This window comes from Oenanthe melanoleuca, chromosome 1 (genome assembly GCF_029582105.1).
Source record: "Oenanthe melanoleuca isolate GR-GAL-2019-014 chromosome 1, OMel1.0, whole genome shotgun sequence".
Classification (NCBI taxonomy): Eukaryota; Metazoa; Chordata; class Aves; order Passeriformes; family Muscicapidae; genus Oenanthe; species Oenanthe melanoleuca.
In genome coordinates, this window is record NC_079333.1 from 67,862,811 (window position 1) to 67,879,669 (window position 16,859).

Genomic DNA, 16,859 nt, shown 5'->3' on the forward strand with positions numbered 1-16,859 from the left:
ATTAAGAAAGTATCCATAATTCAATCACAGACATTGTATAGGAGCTGAAAAGTTAAATAAGAGTCTGATCTATTCCAGGAACCTTCTATCTCCAACAGACAGGAATTCTATAGGAAAGAAGAGTTCCTTCTATCTCTCTGTCTTCTTCCATTTCCTTTTTTTCCTTTTGGTTGAAAGAATCAAAGAAGTTCTTGAAGGGAACTGAAGAATAAAGGATACAGCTGTGTACTGGACAAGGTTAAAAATCTGCCTGGGGTGCAGTTAAAAGCAGTTTAATATCCTTGTAGGTTAAATGTGCATAACTAATCTGACAGTGTTACAGGCTGTGCCACAGAGTGTCTGCACTAGAGGCAGACTGGAACCTGTGCCTTGCTGTCATGCTGCATAGATCAATAGTAGAAAATTCTCACAAGAATCATGTTCATACAAAACATTATAAACTGTGTAAGGTAAAAAGGTGAATCAAAAAATGGAGAATCCAAATTTTTTTCTTTTTCCTTCTCATGGTCCAAGCTTCTCTGAGAATAAAGAAATAAATAGGTAAATATAAAAAGCAATTAAAATCTATTTAATCTGAAATCAGAAGCTATGCTGTGTTTCATACAACTGCAATATGAAAATTGAAGTTCTGATTTATATATTTTTTTTTTCCCAAATCTGATAAATCAAACTGAGGATTCAGAGACACTTGGACTCCGAAGTGCATAGTCAAGGAATCATATCAAAGCTCTTTTTCAAGTTAATGAAAGGCATTTCCAGCTAGTGATTCATTTCATTTTAAAGCAGATAAATAATGTTAATTACTCCCAGGGTATAGCTGCACTGATCATTGACAACTACTAAAATGTGAGTTATGCCTAGATACTTTCTTATGCTGAAGTTAAACAAATGCAAATCCCACTCTTAGTACTTTTCCTTCCCCATTCTTCTGTAAAATATTTGGGCTTGTAAATACAATTTAAGGGGTTTTTTTAATTTAATTTTCCATCTCTTTATAGGAAATTACATTAATTATAAATTCTAATACTGGAAACACATAAATACTTTTATATTGTAAAGAGTTGAGTGTCCTGCAAGCCACTACATCTATCTACTTTTATAATATTTCTTTATGGCTGGCTTGAACTAAAGAAAATATAAGCTGAAAGTTACCCATAATAAGCATAGTAGATGAAAACAAAAACAAAAACAACAAAAAAAACCACCAAACAATAAAAAAAAAAAAAAAAGTTGAAAAGAACAAGAATAATCAAGTGGCAGGCCACAAAACAAGAACATATATAATGTCTGTATTATATTAACCATTGTTTCAACTATTTCAACAGTTTTAGTAAAACTCACTAAATAAACTTGGAAATGAAATTCTTTAAGTTAGCTACCAAAGGGAACTGGAGTTCAATGCATATTGTGTAGTCTAATTATTTAAAAGAAACATAATTTTTTGAAAACCAGTGTTCAATGTGGGAAAAAAAATAAAGCACACATAACAGAGGTATTGTCAGTGGAAGACTGGTCTACAGAGTTGTGATGACTGAAGCATGTGGTAAAAGCATCTGGTTGTGAATTGAATGCTTTGTTATACTTCATTTCAGCATTAAATTACTCTTTCCAGTGTCTGTCTGAGTCAAACAGAACAAAATTTATGACATTTCAAAGAAAGATGAGACTTTGAGGAGATGAGACAGAACAATACTGAGTCTGACAGGTACAAACCCATGTTTCTACAAAGTGGGCATTTTGTTTCAAGCTTCATTATTGCTATTGGAGCTATAAATTAAAGATGATATATAAACTACTGTTTTCTAAAGCACTGCATTAATTTTTGAGAATTTACTGACCTTACTATGTCCTTATGTAAACTTTTGGTGTGGCTAAAAAAACCACAGTATTAGGAGAGTATGTTGATGAACCAGAGTCATGCTGGTATTTCTGTGGATTAACTTTAATAGGCATTTTATAAAGAGGGAGTTTCACTTATCTTTCCATGCCTTTAAATTTATGACCTAATGTATGAATAATGTATTTGTATTAACAAAATTTTATTTTCATTAGTAAAATTTTGTGGTTTCCTGTTTAGTTTTCAACATCTTATGCATATGTATCTACATGTTCATTACGTTTTTGTTGTTTAAAATATAGAGCCCCTGACTTGTCAGATGAATAGGTAGAGCAAGTCCATCTGATTTTGATAATTCAAGGAGGGAGATTCTCCCTGTCCAACATCTCAAAACAACTTGCTTATTTTATATTCCTTATACTAAGAATTGAGGTACCCTCTGTTTCTACATGTGCTGCTTCAGCTAGGCTATATCTATGCCAGCAAATCAGACACTCCCTGAAAATGTTCTCATGCAATGGATCTCACTCCTCTGAAGTATTAAGCTGTTTCAATGATCTGCAGGCATAGCTCTGGACCATTCCAGCCAATATTTAACCAAACAGTTCCTGGATTTGACTGGGAGATAGCATGCATTAGGTACCATTTATAACATATTGTTTTCAAGCAGTACCTTGGTTTGGAGAATAATAGTGCTTAATAATATGGAAGTTCTTCATGCCAGGCACATAACAGTCCCCATCATATTTATTTTACTAGTATAAATATCCCTTTAAATACCCAAGTAGGTTCATGAAGCTGTTAGTACATAAGTGGGTCATTGCCTGTTGTCTAGATCTCTACCCTCTGTTCAAGATCTTTTGAGACATCAGCATATTCACTTTTACATGCACACATATTCTGTACCTTACAAAGACTTAAAAAATAGCATCATTATTGAATCACATGGTTCACCAAATCTGCACACAATAGAGATATACAGAAGTAAATAGAAGAGATTGATTATAGCAATTGGTATTTTTTTAGCTGAAGTGGTTTGTAAGTTTAGGTATTATGAAGTGACATGTCAAAGAATTTTCCCCTGACTATATTTCCTTAAGTATGGAAGTCCTAATTTTAAGACCAAACTCACAGCACAAAAGTTCCCTAACTGACACTAGCTGACTGCTAGTCTTTGCTCTGATCTGAGTGCTAATACTTGTTTAATACAGCTGACCCCTATATGTCGACTTGAATGTTATCTCACTTCTTTGGATTTAAAAGTTGCTAGAAATTAGTCCTATTTTATTCAATAGTATTAATATCGTGGAAAACATATTTAGAGAAATTAATATTGTTAGTTTCACAGCTAAGCAGAGGATTTTACATGAATGAGACATCTAGAAATATACATTTGGAGTTGAAATTAAAAAAAACAGCTTACACTGCTGTGAGAAATTTAGTATAACAAAATCTGCCTCCAAAAACAAATTTTCTATTAATTTAAAAATGCATCTTTCACTTGTTCTTAATACTTTTAATAGTTTAAATACTAATAATGATTTTTCACTATTTTCAGTTTTATAAAAATGGAAACGGTTGACTTTTTTACTGCTGTAAAAGTTTTTTTTACAAAATTATTGACATTAAAGAATATTTAGGTGTCTGATGGCAAAATGAAGTGGATGTGTGGAGGAAGTATTTTGTACAGATCTGCAGGAAGCAAATGAACATAAAATATAAATTAAATTCCTATTAGAAAAAATAAAAATACTCTATGACACAAAAATAGGGAGAAATACTAGTCTCACCTTCCCTAATTGCTAGTCATTTCTTCTGGTAGGGTCAAAAGGGATCACTACTTACAATTCTTTGAAGGAGCTAGTTTGTATGGATAATTTTTCACAGTGTAGAATGCATTGATCAAAAAGGACTGAGTATTAATATTTGACATAATATACTAAGTGCTATAAAACAAATTTCCTCTGTTACTTTGAAGTAAATTCTCAAAAAACGCTTACTTCCTCCACCTCTACTAAAACAGATCTCAATTTTTTAGATGCTTTTCTGTCTTAATTTTTCCTATATTTTAAACTACAAGGATTTCATCTTAAAGCAGTTTAAACAGAAAGAGGAAGGCTGGATCTGCAGTTACTTAAACATTGGAAAACCTCTAAGCATACTGGCTTGAATGCACTGGTGAGCCAAAAAAAGACATTGCAGGTCATGCACACTTCATGCCTTTATAGCAGAAAATAAGAATAGAAATTGCAGGCACAGACCTTTTGAAACAAGTCTTATCCTGAACCTCGGAAAATAGAGCAAAATTTAAGTTTGATACAGAGAAGTTTAAAAAGTAACATTTCTAGCAATATGCTAATAATTCATAATGCTTTTCTGGGTTTTTTTTTGTCTGTACTATGGTTTCTGCAAAATTAGGAACAGTGCTTTGGATTTTCCTTTTTTTTCATTTCTCATGTTCTTTTATATCACAATATTATGATACTTTTGTTGAGTTGGCAGATACAGTAGTAAGCAATTAAGATAAGAACATTTTATAGCTGGTGAATGAAACTAGATGCTTGTGAAAATATGATAACTATTGAGAAGAAATATTTGAGGCTCTTTAAAATGCTTCATTAGTACTACTGAAAAATAAAATTGGCAATTTATGTTTACATACTTAGAAAGTGATATACTAAGTCTGAACAGCTTTCTGGTAAGGAACCTGAATTTGACCAAAAATTACAGTCTCTAACTCTATGGATGCCAGAGACCTCCAGAAGTAAAATAGGTGAGATTCCCCTGTACTCTTGCTCATTGACCTGCCTGGAGTATCATCCCATTTCTGACACACAGAGAAGGATCCAGTGGCAGAACTATTCAAAGTTGTTTGAATGTCACTGCTCTGTGCTTAATGAAAACTTCCTGCCCTTGTGCTTTTGCAGCTAATATAGGAAGTCATCCGTACTACAGGCAGTACAGAAAAGCTCCTGCTGCCTTTTCAGAGAGTTTAGCAAACACAGTATTTATGAAATGCTGAAATGTAATCAGCGTTATCATCAAGACATGTTTGCAACAGCTGAAGAAACCTTCAGGGAATGTTACTGGTTATGGCACCTTTAAAATGGCAACTTCTAAATTAAACTTGTCCTACAGGAGATACCTTCAGCACAGTATTCTGGCATTCTCACTTTGCTTCCTGACTGCATGGTCATTGACATTCTAGGGATTTTGAAAGAGCATTGTGGGTTTTTGTTATTTGGCTTTTTCTAAACTGTGCACATACAACTGTACTGCTTTGGTCAAAATAGGTCACAGTCACATGAATAGAATAGAGATTTTTTTTTTTTCAAGAATTAACTATTTCAGAAAAAAAAAAAGTCTATAATAGAGTTTAACATTAATGAATATATAATTATCTCTAAACATGACTCCAAAGAAAATGACATATTAGAGAAGAAAAATACTGTATTACCCCTACCACAGTGTTATCTCTAAAGAGATACAAAGTCCTATACAAGCATAACATTACTGGTCTTGAAAAATGCTGATTTGTTTAATCAGGCAGGATAAGAATAAAACATTAAGTCACAGAACCTAAAATCAATAAGAAAGAAAATAATTCCAGGCTCATTTTAGTAGAAATGTGATTTGCACCAGAATGTTAAATTAAAGTCAGAAGTGTGCTGATGCAAACAAATTTTCCTTTTTCTAATTTAGTACAGCAAAACTAGGACTCATAGAAATTGTTCATGTACCATTTTTTCAGAATAATTAAATGAAATCTATTGGTCAGCATAGTTAGAGCAATTAAAAAGAAAACATCCTGGCTCTAAGTTCAATTTATAGGCCTTTGTCACCCAGCTTGTCCTCTTTATAGTGCTTTTTTTTCTTCTGTGGTGATGAACAGCTAGAACTGGAAGCATTGTCTGTCACCTGCTTGAAATTTTCTGTCTCTAGAAGCATATTTTGCTGACATAGCTCAAATATTTGTAGCTGCATCTCTTTATGTACATTGCATAAAAGTTCAGGAATTTTTCCAATTCTTTTCACTCACATGGAAGAATAATTAGCTCCTTTATAGTGGCTTAGGGTATTAAGAAGTATCCTGCAGTAAGTGAGTTCTTTCAGTATGTTGACCTTTTATGAACCTGTCATTTGGTTCCAGGGAAGCAATAACCTTTACTCTCCATGAAACAATGTCTTGCTCTCAGTGTTTTTCAAGCTGTGTTTAAGACGCTTCTAAAGTTGGATAAAAGGGACTTATGCTTTGGGATTCTCTCATAAAACATTACTTCTCTTAGTGGTGAACATTTCAAAGTGCTTGAGAGAAAACCTACTTTGTCTCTTTCCTGGAAGAAAGGATCCTCATTTCTCATTTAAATCTGTGCCTTTTCTTAGAATATTTGTCTTCCTTCCTGCAACCAAAACCTAAATAAAACTGGGGGTTTGGTATCTATTAGTGAACAGCCCTCCCATCTTATTATAAAACCCATTTTGAAGGCTGCTGTTTCAAACAGGTTCTTCCCAGTTCTCACTAAGCTATAGAGGATGATTTGGGCTAAACAATGAATGAGAAATACATCATTTTACTAATATAAACCCATAGTTAACTGAGGAATGTTATATTAGCTATATAGTACAGCAACTATACATCAGACATGTTTCATTGCCAGGCATTTTGACAAATCACTTGTAAGGTTGCTTTATTAAAATAATGATGGAAAATTCATAAATAATTAACACAAGGGTGAAGGAGCTCCTTGAAAAATCTCTCAGAATTAAATGTTCAAACATTGTAACCAAGTGTAGACTTGGAAAATCATGTGTTAAATGATTCAGCAAGGTAGGCTAGAATATCAATAAGAATGCTCTGCATGAGATTTCCTGAGACAGAACTAGTATACCTTGCTATCCCTTTTCACTGCAGGGGGACACAAGTCACAGCTGATCTTTCCTATCCTGAGCCTATATAGACATAAGTAGCTTTGATTTTGGAAATAGAGGATCATTGACTTAATTTCTGCATAGTGTTTTTTAATGAAAGTTTTAGGAGTAATTTTTTGTGAATTGAATGGGAGGAAATACTGAACATTGAAGTGAATTTATCTAAACTTATTCTAAACTGTGATATGAAAAATCATATGTTACATTAGCAAAAATAGCTGTTGATGTGATTAGAGCTTTAATCTGAAGACAGCTTGAGCTTGTCTGAGAGGTCAGTTTCTGCTGTTAGACTGATGATGATAAAATTTACTCTCATATGTTCTAGTTAATATCTCTTTTCAATATTCTACTTCCCAAATATTGGGAGGTACCATTGACAACAGAACTGTAGCAGACAAATCCTTAGGCCCAGTACTACACAAACAATTGTGTGAATTCAAATATTGAAAGCATTTGCTTTTTAAGGAAAAGTTCAACTGTTATATATTTTTTATTGATCTTGACTTCTATTAAGTAGAAACATTCTCACTCTTTTCAATCTGTGTAGAACTGATCAACTAAAAAATATGTTTTCTGAAATATTTTCCTCACCATTACATTAATTTTTATAATGGAAATATTTACCTACATGAAACTAGCATATAATCTCAAAATCCCTTATTATTAATCTTTTATTATGCTGGAATATAATAATGATAATCTATTTTTCCTTTAAGTATTCTATATACTTTCAGACAGATGATTTGTTTATTTTTGTTTATTTTTTATTTTGTTTATTTATTATGTTTATTTTTCTCTATGATTATTCTTTTTTTGTAGTGCCTTCTTGTGTGGCACCTTATCACATGTTTTTTTAAAATCTACTAATATAATATGGACTGTTGTACCTCTATTTAGGTTTTCTTGTTTAAAGATCCAAGAAATTCTTACAGACTGATACAATTCCACTCTGTAGAAAATATAGTGCTTAGTTCCCTTTGAAAGCTGAAATGTACTGAAGAATATTTAAAGGAAAATAGAAAGTTGAAAAAAGGTCTTTTTAATGAGACTACAAGAATTTTCTTTTTTTAAAATAACAAGCTACACAAAAGTAGTAAGTAACATCAGGGATTTCTCAGTGTCTCTTAAGATGTCATTTTTCCTCACAGTTAGGCTTTCCTATCCTCTTAAAAACTGTCTTTAAATCCTTAATTTTTAAAGGCTATTTTAGTATGGATGCAAAAATGTTAGCATTGAGCTTTCTAGGAAATACAACGATGAAAAAAAAGTATACCTAATTGGCAATAATATATTTTTAAAAATGAAATATTTATTTGTATTTCATAGAGAAAGATTTAGAAAAAAGATAATATTACTTTCCATCTAACTCCAAATAGATTTTTTTCCCAAAAAATTTTGATAGATGTATTCTTCCGCAGTGACAATATGAAACTGCATCTTAATAGCTTTTACAACCTAGCTCAGCCACAAAATTTTCCAAAATGTTATCTGGAAATAGAACAGAGGAGAGAAGCAAATTATGAAGTAATTACAGGCAGATAAAACATGAAAAACACATATAAAAAAAAAATTCATGGAGTATCAAAGTAATTAATTTGATTTATCAAGGCAAGTCAGAATTAATTTGTTTAACCTTTCCTCTATAAATCTGTATACTATGGTTGTTCTAGAACTTCATGAGTCCTGTAGTTTTCCAATAGAATTCATTGAGCTTAAGGCCAAATAATTGACACTTCTCATCATGCATTGGTTATTTGTTTTTCAAATAAGCCCCAAAGGTACAAGCAGAACTTAACACATACTTGTGGTTTATATGTGATATCTGGGTACAGGGTCCATGATCTCAAAGAAAGCACAGGCTGGTGCATTCTGCAGGATAATTTCTTTCAGCCACAGTATCAACCCAGAGAAATTCACCTTAATGTTTAGTCAATGTAAAACAAAATGGTTTCACTCATTCAACTATCAGAAATATTCTGTTTTGAGATGAAACAAGCAAAGGACTAAATTGAAAATTCCTAACTGTGATCCTTCTAAATGAAAATATAATATGAGAAAATCAGTCTTTTCTGTCAGCAGCTTTTTTTGTTTTATTATTTGATCCATTTAGATATGCTCCATAAACCTTCTTTAGGGTGTCTCTTACTCGTTTATGTGACTTTTTCCTTCCTTAGGTTATAAATATATCCTGAAGTATTAAGTTCATGTTGCACCCCTAGAGATGTGGAAAACACATAATTATCTTCCATGCTAATACCATCAAAAACACAAAAAAAATTTATTTTTTTGTGCATAGCAAAAAAACCCAAACAAAACAAAAACAGAATTAAAATATTTAGAACTAAATTTTAATAAGAGTGCATTGATGATATAAGTTTTGAAGATATCATTGGTGAGACCATTACTAAAATGCTGTGATCAATATTTCTAAAAAGAAAATAAAATTAATTTAAAAGTTGGTAAGATTTCAAAAAACAGATCACATTTCTCTTAAGGTTTAAGAACCATCTGGGAAAGATATAATTATCTAGTTCCATTGTCTTTGTGGTAGTCTTCTTAGATTTTGTAGATTTAATTTAAAAGATGAAGAGGTCCAAATTTAAGAGAGAAATGAAAAAGAAAATATAATATTCCAAAAAATGGAACATGAAAAATAAATAGCCAGAATAAAATATTTTACCAGTTACAGTAAGTAATCATAAATGAAATGGAAATAGGATATTAACATTTTTTATCTTTAAAAAGAAAATACTATAAAGGATGTACTGATAGTCAGTAAGGATGTCCATGTCTCCAAAATGTTAGTTGTGTTTCCACTTAGAAAGAAGAAACTTCTCTGAAAAAAAGAATAAGTAGCTATGAAGTGGTTGAAGGACAAGTGAAAACTTCCAGTGCTTGAGAGAGAGCACGTACTGATGCTTCTGAGTGAAACTAATTATTTCTTAGTTAATGTATATCATAGGCAGTTAGGACATGCAATCAGAATCATGAGGCTTATATCTAACAGTAAATGAAATTTAGAACTAGAAAAGCAATTTGTTTATTGCTGGTTTCCATGTATGTTAAAAAAGAAATTAGTTCATAAATATTCAACAGACTGTGATCCTTGCAAAGTGATGGCTCTTAAAATAACATTCATATTGCTCTGTATGGTATACTGCCAACAGAATGAAATCCATGTCAGCTGTAGTATTACAATCTTTTATTAGAAAATCAATGAAAGCTTTACTGAAAATTTAATTTTTGGAAGATTGTATGACCTTGAAATTCATAATTCTGTTCTTAGTTTTAAATAGATAATGGAATTTCTGTCTGGATATATTTCAAAGACCAATTCAGGGCAGAGAGGAAACTTGTAAAACAAATTCTGTCAATACTACTCCACTCACTGAATTTGAATCAATTTATCACTTCCTAGAAATGAATGAGAGCAGATTTTCTCTTTTAGTTCATGTATCAACATATTCATTATAGTTCCAAACGTGAATTTTTTGTCATCACTATTAATGCTTGAACTAGAAAGAACAGAGTTTCTTTGTTATAGAAAAACTCTATTTTTATTTTAAAATATCTGTAATTTCATATCTGTATTATAGAGGAATATGATAGTGTCACTGTGAAACAAGTAAATTCTATTGATGTATTAACAGACATCAGAAAGCACTCTAGCATTAGGCAATTTACATGAAAAATGGAAGACAAAGGTTCAAACCTTACTTCTGAATAGTCAGTGTAAATCCAGAAACTTTTATATTCAAATTGTCACATTTAGATCTATATTTTTCATTGGTTTTATATGTAAAATTGTAAGAAAGACAAACAAAGTATTAATTCCTTTAGAGATAACAGAAGAAAACTTTAAATCTCAGAATATTACATGGAAGACCTTTCCTCTAACTGGAAACTTTTCTGAGTAATGTCACACATCATTCCATTAAACTTATCAACTTGTCTTATTATTTAAATACACACTGCTTTATCTGACCAAATATTGGACTTTCCATCGTGCTAATTGACAGAGAAGTCCTGACAGGTATAAATTTGCAGCTAGAAATAATATAAAAAGAAATCATGATCATACTAGAAAATATTTTAGCAATTTTGTGAGGAAAATGTTTTCATTCTTGTATAGTTTTTCATATACCACCAGAAAGAAAACAAAGGCCAAGCATACTATACATAATTCATCTAGGAAAGAGTGGAATGTTAAGTCTGCCCCATTAGCAGTAATTTAGTTTCTGCATTAATAAAAACATTGTAGCAACAAATTAAATGTAATGAACTGTACACATGCAATTTCTTGAGAAATCCTATGTTCTCTATCTTGTGATGTTCAATTTATAGCAAAGATATTTATATTTTAATGCCCTAACTAAATAAACTTCTCCTGCATTTTAGGATATAAAGCTTTGAGCAGAGTGTGCAGGGCTTCACTAGGAAAAGTTTTGTCTGGCTAATTAATTAGTGAAAGGCACAAAGTTATAAAACCCTGCCCTTGTCATGCTTTAACCCCGGCCAGTAGCCAAGCCCCAGGCCACTGCTCTCTCACTCCCCCACTAGTGGATCAGGGAGATAATCAAAAGGGTGCAAGCTAGAAAACTGTGAGCTAAAGAGATAAAGGCAGTTTAATACGGAAAGACAAGCAAAGCAAAAAAAAAGAATTAATTCACTGCTCCCATGAGGTGTTCAGCCATCTCCAGGAAAGCTGGGCCCCATCACATATAATGGTGACTTGGGAAGACGAACACTAGCACTCCAGAAAGTCCCTCCCTTCCTCCTCCTACCCCCACTTTATATACTGAGCATGATGCCATATGGAATGTCCCTTTGGTCAGCTGGGGACACCTGTCCTGGCACCCCTAGCCCCCTCACCAGCGTGGCAGTACAAAAAGCAAAAAAGGTCTTGGCTCTGTGTGAGCCCTGAGGCACAGTGACAAAAACATCTCTGTAATATCAAGCCTGTGTTCAGCACAAAATCCAAAACACAGCCCCTTACCAGCCACTGTGAAGAAAATTAATTCCCCCTCACTCAAAAGCACCACAACCGTTTAGAAGTTGTGGGATTTTGGTGTTAAAATATTGTGTAGAAGAAAAGAGGGCTCCACACTGCCAGCGTTTTCTTGTCTCATTTACCTTCAAAAGTCATTATTCTGGGTATTTGTATTAAATGTATAAAACAGCCTTTCAATACTCATGTATTTGTTAGCATTTTGGAAGAAAGGGAGGAGGAAGACTTGCAGAAAAATAAATCTTTTAAAATGTCAGCAGTAATAAGAAGTTAAAGTGTTATACCAAATGTGACAGAACTCAAAGATTACGTGACTCCTTGTCTGCTTTTCTTACATCAGTATGTTAGTGGTACTTTTTTCTTTCAGTGCATTAAACATATTAATTAACTTTAAGTGCTATTTAGCTGTGTTACATGGAAATAAAAATTAATTTGATTTCTGTATTTCTTCAGAATTTTTTGGATAAAAAAATTATGAGACCTTTGGAGTTCTCTTCAAATGAATGCTGTGTGACGTCCTAGGTGTTGGAAACACTTTAACTTAATAGGTTCAGGGTTGACACTGTGTGAGAAGAACACCAATTAAGTGCTCTGTTCCACAAATGGTATTATGACTTTCCTGACCCTCAGTAGAACCTTCTTACATTCTTCCATCCTTTCTTACCTGAGAAAAAGCAAAAGTAGTACCTGCAAAAGTGTGAAAGCAATAATCCTGCTGTATGCTCCCAGCGAGCATTCTGTTCCTCTGGAGAAAAAAAGAAAACCTGTTATGAATGTCATCTCCTTATTCCTTCTGAAGTAAAGCAAAATTTACTCCTAATCTGAAACTCTGATTTACAGTTTCCATGAAATGACACGTGCTTTTTTTTCTGCTGTCAGCTACCTTAAGTTTCCAAAGAATTTTTATATTATCAAAAAATATACACAGGCTTATATGTACTTATATGTTCTTTTTTCAAGGTGTGCAAGAGGCACAAGAAGCACGCACATATTTTATAACAGCCAAAATAATCTTCAAACATATTTATTTTTCAACTGACTTCTGCACACCAAAAGGCTCTGTACAACAACTTCTATGTAGCTGTTCACATTCATTTGGTCAACTTCAGATATAGCCTAAATTTAATTCCTCATCAATCATGATCCCAAGTGTCACACAGCCATAATGATTAGTTTTTATGTTTACCCAAGCTTTAAAATCACTGTAACAGCCTAAAATTGCCATAGAAATTGTGCTTTTACATACATAAAACTTAAAACTATAATATTAGAATTATTTTAACTAGCTTAGCCATCAAAGATATAGATACCTCTATATCTTCAGCATATGTTGAAGCAATCCACTGAAGAAGATGCATAAGTTCTATATGTAGTCAATGGATAGCAGTGGGTGTACTTGAAGATTTGCAGACACTGAGCACCACATTTAAACTGGCCCAATTTCTTCTTGGAGATTCTAGAATGCATTTAGTGATGAAATGTAAGGTCAGCAGTTATTATACAGCTGAAAGTATGGCACAAATTTTTAGAAAAAAATGCTTGCAAGACTTCTTTTTAAACTTCTTCTACTCAAATATGAGAGTTAGCCTAATAAAAATACTGACTCTCCATTTTACCTTACCCTGAGAATGCAAATGTGGTATTGTGATAGCTTTCCCACTGAGAAAGGATTGTCCCAGGGATAGTCTTATCCTTTTAAAATCCTCTTAATAACTTCTGGTTCCCAAGATAAGGCAGTCAAGTCAGAATCTATTAATATTTAAAATTTCTATTGACAAAGTAAAAGATTATTTCTGCAACAATCATCTTTGAAGAAATTAAGTAATCTTTGATTGAATTAATTTGCTTATACAGAAATAATGCCTTCAGTATGAATTAACTAAATGTTGCTCTCGGGGTGCAACACTAATAAATTTTGTACTTTTTGTACTTTTCATTATGTGATTAATGTAAAAATGCAGGTAGGCCCTCATTCAGATTTTAATTTACCTTATTGTTAATAAAAACCTAATTAGAGTAATTTAAAATACAAAAAAAAAGGATTAGTTACACAATCCAAAACTGAATTCTTTAACTTAAAAGAATTTTATGAGAAAAAGAATTCAATTATGGTTTGTTTTTGCTTTTAATGTGAAAAATATTAAATACTTCTCTGCTGATATGGTGTTTGGAGATTATGGGAAATGAACTTCTTAAAACCACTCTTTTTAGTAATCCTGGAATTCTCCAGAAAAAACCCATAACAATATTGACCCAATGAGAGCAGTTACGTGCCACATTACTTTTTATTTTAAAAATATAACAATATGGTGTTTTTAATTGGTTTGGTTATGCAGCATGATCAAGTGCCTTATAGTAAGAGAGGACATGGAGAAAAGCAGTAATTTATGTATGGCTCTTTGGAGGAAAGATAAACTTGCCAAGGTTCAGGATCAAGATGAATGTTAAAAATGTAGTTAATATGAGGCAGAAAATGCTGAAATACTTCTAAATTTACCAATGAAGACCATGAGATATTAAAAGGGCAGAGAGACTTTTCATGGAGCAGAAAATTGAAATGAGAAAGGGAGTCATGGCAGAATTAAATAAAAAACCTGTAAAAATGTACTGGACGAGAAAGGAAATCCATAATTTTATGGTAGCCTAGAACTTCATTTTCACTCAGATAAACCAGGAGAATATACATGAGCCCTGTGGTCTGAGAATAGATATAGAAATTACCTCATGTAATTTTCCTCTTGATGAACAGATTAAGAAATGTCATCTTCCAGTTTATTTGCCAAGTTTTTTGTTTGTTTTGATTGCTTAATCTTCAGAGGAACTTTATTTGGGAAGATGTAGAAGTACCATTTGAGTATGAATTTGAAAGGAATGGGAATGAGAGGAAAAAAATTTTCTTTTGTAGCATTATACTATTCATAGCTTTAAATTTTCTTGGTTTCATCTCTACATAAATTTCAGAATTTTTTTAGTGATGTAGACTGTAGGTACTTAGGACATGATAACTAACATTTTCCCTATGGCTTAAAGAAAGAAGAAACAAACAAGCCATTTCTGTATTTTTTGTTTATTCTTATATTTCAGAGCATGAGGTTTCTTGTAGCATGTTAGGATTTATTAGACAGTTGCACAGACCAACGATAGATTTTGAGAGCTCTGAAGTCATGCAATGTTTATTTGATTTATTTATAATATACATGAGGCAAGTTAAAGTTCCTGCTTTCTTGCATCCTATCAGTGATTCTTTGGTCTGCATATCCCAAAACACTTTAAATTATGAAAGTGAATGTTTTCCCTTTTCTTTCAACTAAGTGGGAAGGAATCTCAGATCTGAGATCTTTGATGGTCAAGTATAGATAGTGCTTTTTGCTTATTTTTAAGCTAGACGTTTCTTTTTTCTTCTTCCCCTGAACTTTTTCAAATTGATTTTTTTTCTCACTGATGATTTGAGAAATCCAATATTTACCCAGTTCCAATAAAAATCAGAAGCATATGTATGAGAAAAGGATATTTTTTCTATGTGTAGTCTTCTTGTACTGAATGTTAAGAACTTTCACTGGAGAAAAACAAAATCAAATAAAAACAACCAAAGAAGTCCCCGAAACAATAACAAAACCAAACCACAAAGCCCTTTTCTGAACTAGAACAAGTTATAAAAATAGCAGGCAGGTATTTTACCAATGATAATATGTAAAGCCAAACAAACTAATCCTGATCTTTATTTGTGTACATTTATATGGACCCCATTGAGACATCTGTTTCTATGATAATAACACAGAGAAGTTGTTTAAAGCATAAGGGACCACTTCACACCACATCGTACCATTTTTTATGCATAGATTCCACTTACAACCATTTACATCTGCTAAATTTCAGATCAATATCTAACATTTATGTGATGTGCTTTATTTCTACATACAGTAGAATCCTGACATTTGAAAGTGGATCAGCTTTAAAATGGCTTTAAAACCATGTGCAGAGTTCCAGGACGTGTGATACACAAATTATTGTCCCTGAAGCCAACAGCAATTCAAGTGGAAATGTATAAAATTCCAGTCTTTAAGCTTGATCTTGAACTAGAACTAAACTTGTTTCAATAACTATGGCTGAAAGTGGAATCAGCTACAAGACCATGTCAGAAGTCAGCCAGAAAATTACATTGAGGGGAAATACACTCCAGATTTGTCATCTGATTTCATTGTCAGAGGAGATAAGGAAAGATTTCTTTTCAGAAACAAAAAGCATAAATCACTGTAGAGTTAAATCTGACAATACACAACAACAGATTTAGCATGTAATTTGTAAAATTAAGTACTTTTAATGTTTAGAAACCTGGTTTTGCATATTTAGGAAAGTCACTGTCTTCATGTATATATCTCAGAATAAGTACTGGCACCCAGCAGAGCAGAAACGTGCATAGCTTCTTTTATTTATTGGTTTCATTCATTAACAAAATAAGAACAGTGTCTTGTCCTTCATTATTATTGTTATTATTATTGTTGTTATTCAAGTCCCTAGCAATATATTTCTTGTTATGTGAAACCAGATTATAAACCACAAAAAAAACCCCACAAAAACAAAAGCCCAACAACTCCCCATCCCCTAAAACTATGTACATATAAAATACATAAGGAATATATATTTTTGTTCATATAATGTTAATATAATGTTCATATAGTGTTCATATAAATATATGAATATAACTTCATTTGATGTTCATATAAAGTTCATGTATGGTTTTTACATATATAAAAATATATATATTTCCTAGAAACATTTGATTCAATTATGTCAAAAAGATTGGAAAAGTATTATTTTTAAAACAAAATTATAAAAAAACCTATATTATTTGTCAGATATTGATTTTTCATTACAAAAATTGGTAGAGCATTTCTTATTCTAGTAAAATGTTGATGCTAATTTCTTTTCATTTATTCAGAAATCATTAAATTAGCTTTTTTAATATTTATGTGAACTCATAGAAACAAAAAATGATGAATCATAAAGCACAGAAAATATAAATGGACATATTTCAAAACAGTTATTTTCCTGAAATAATTACTTTCGTGCGTGAAATAAATGTAA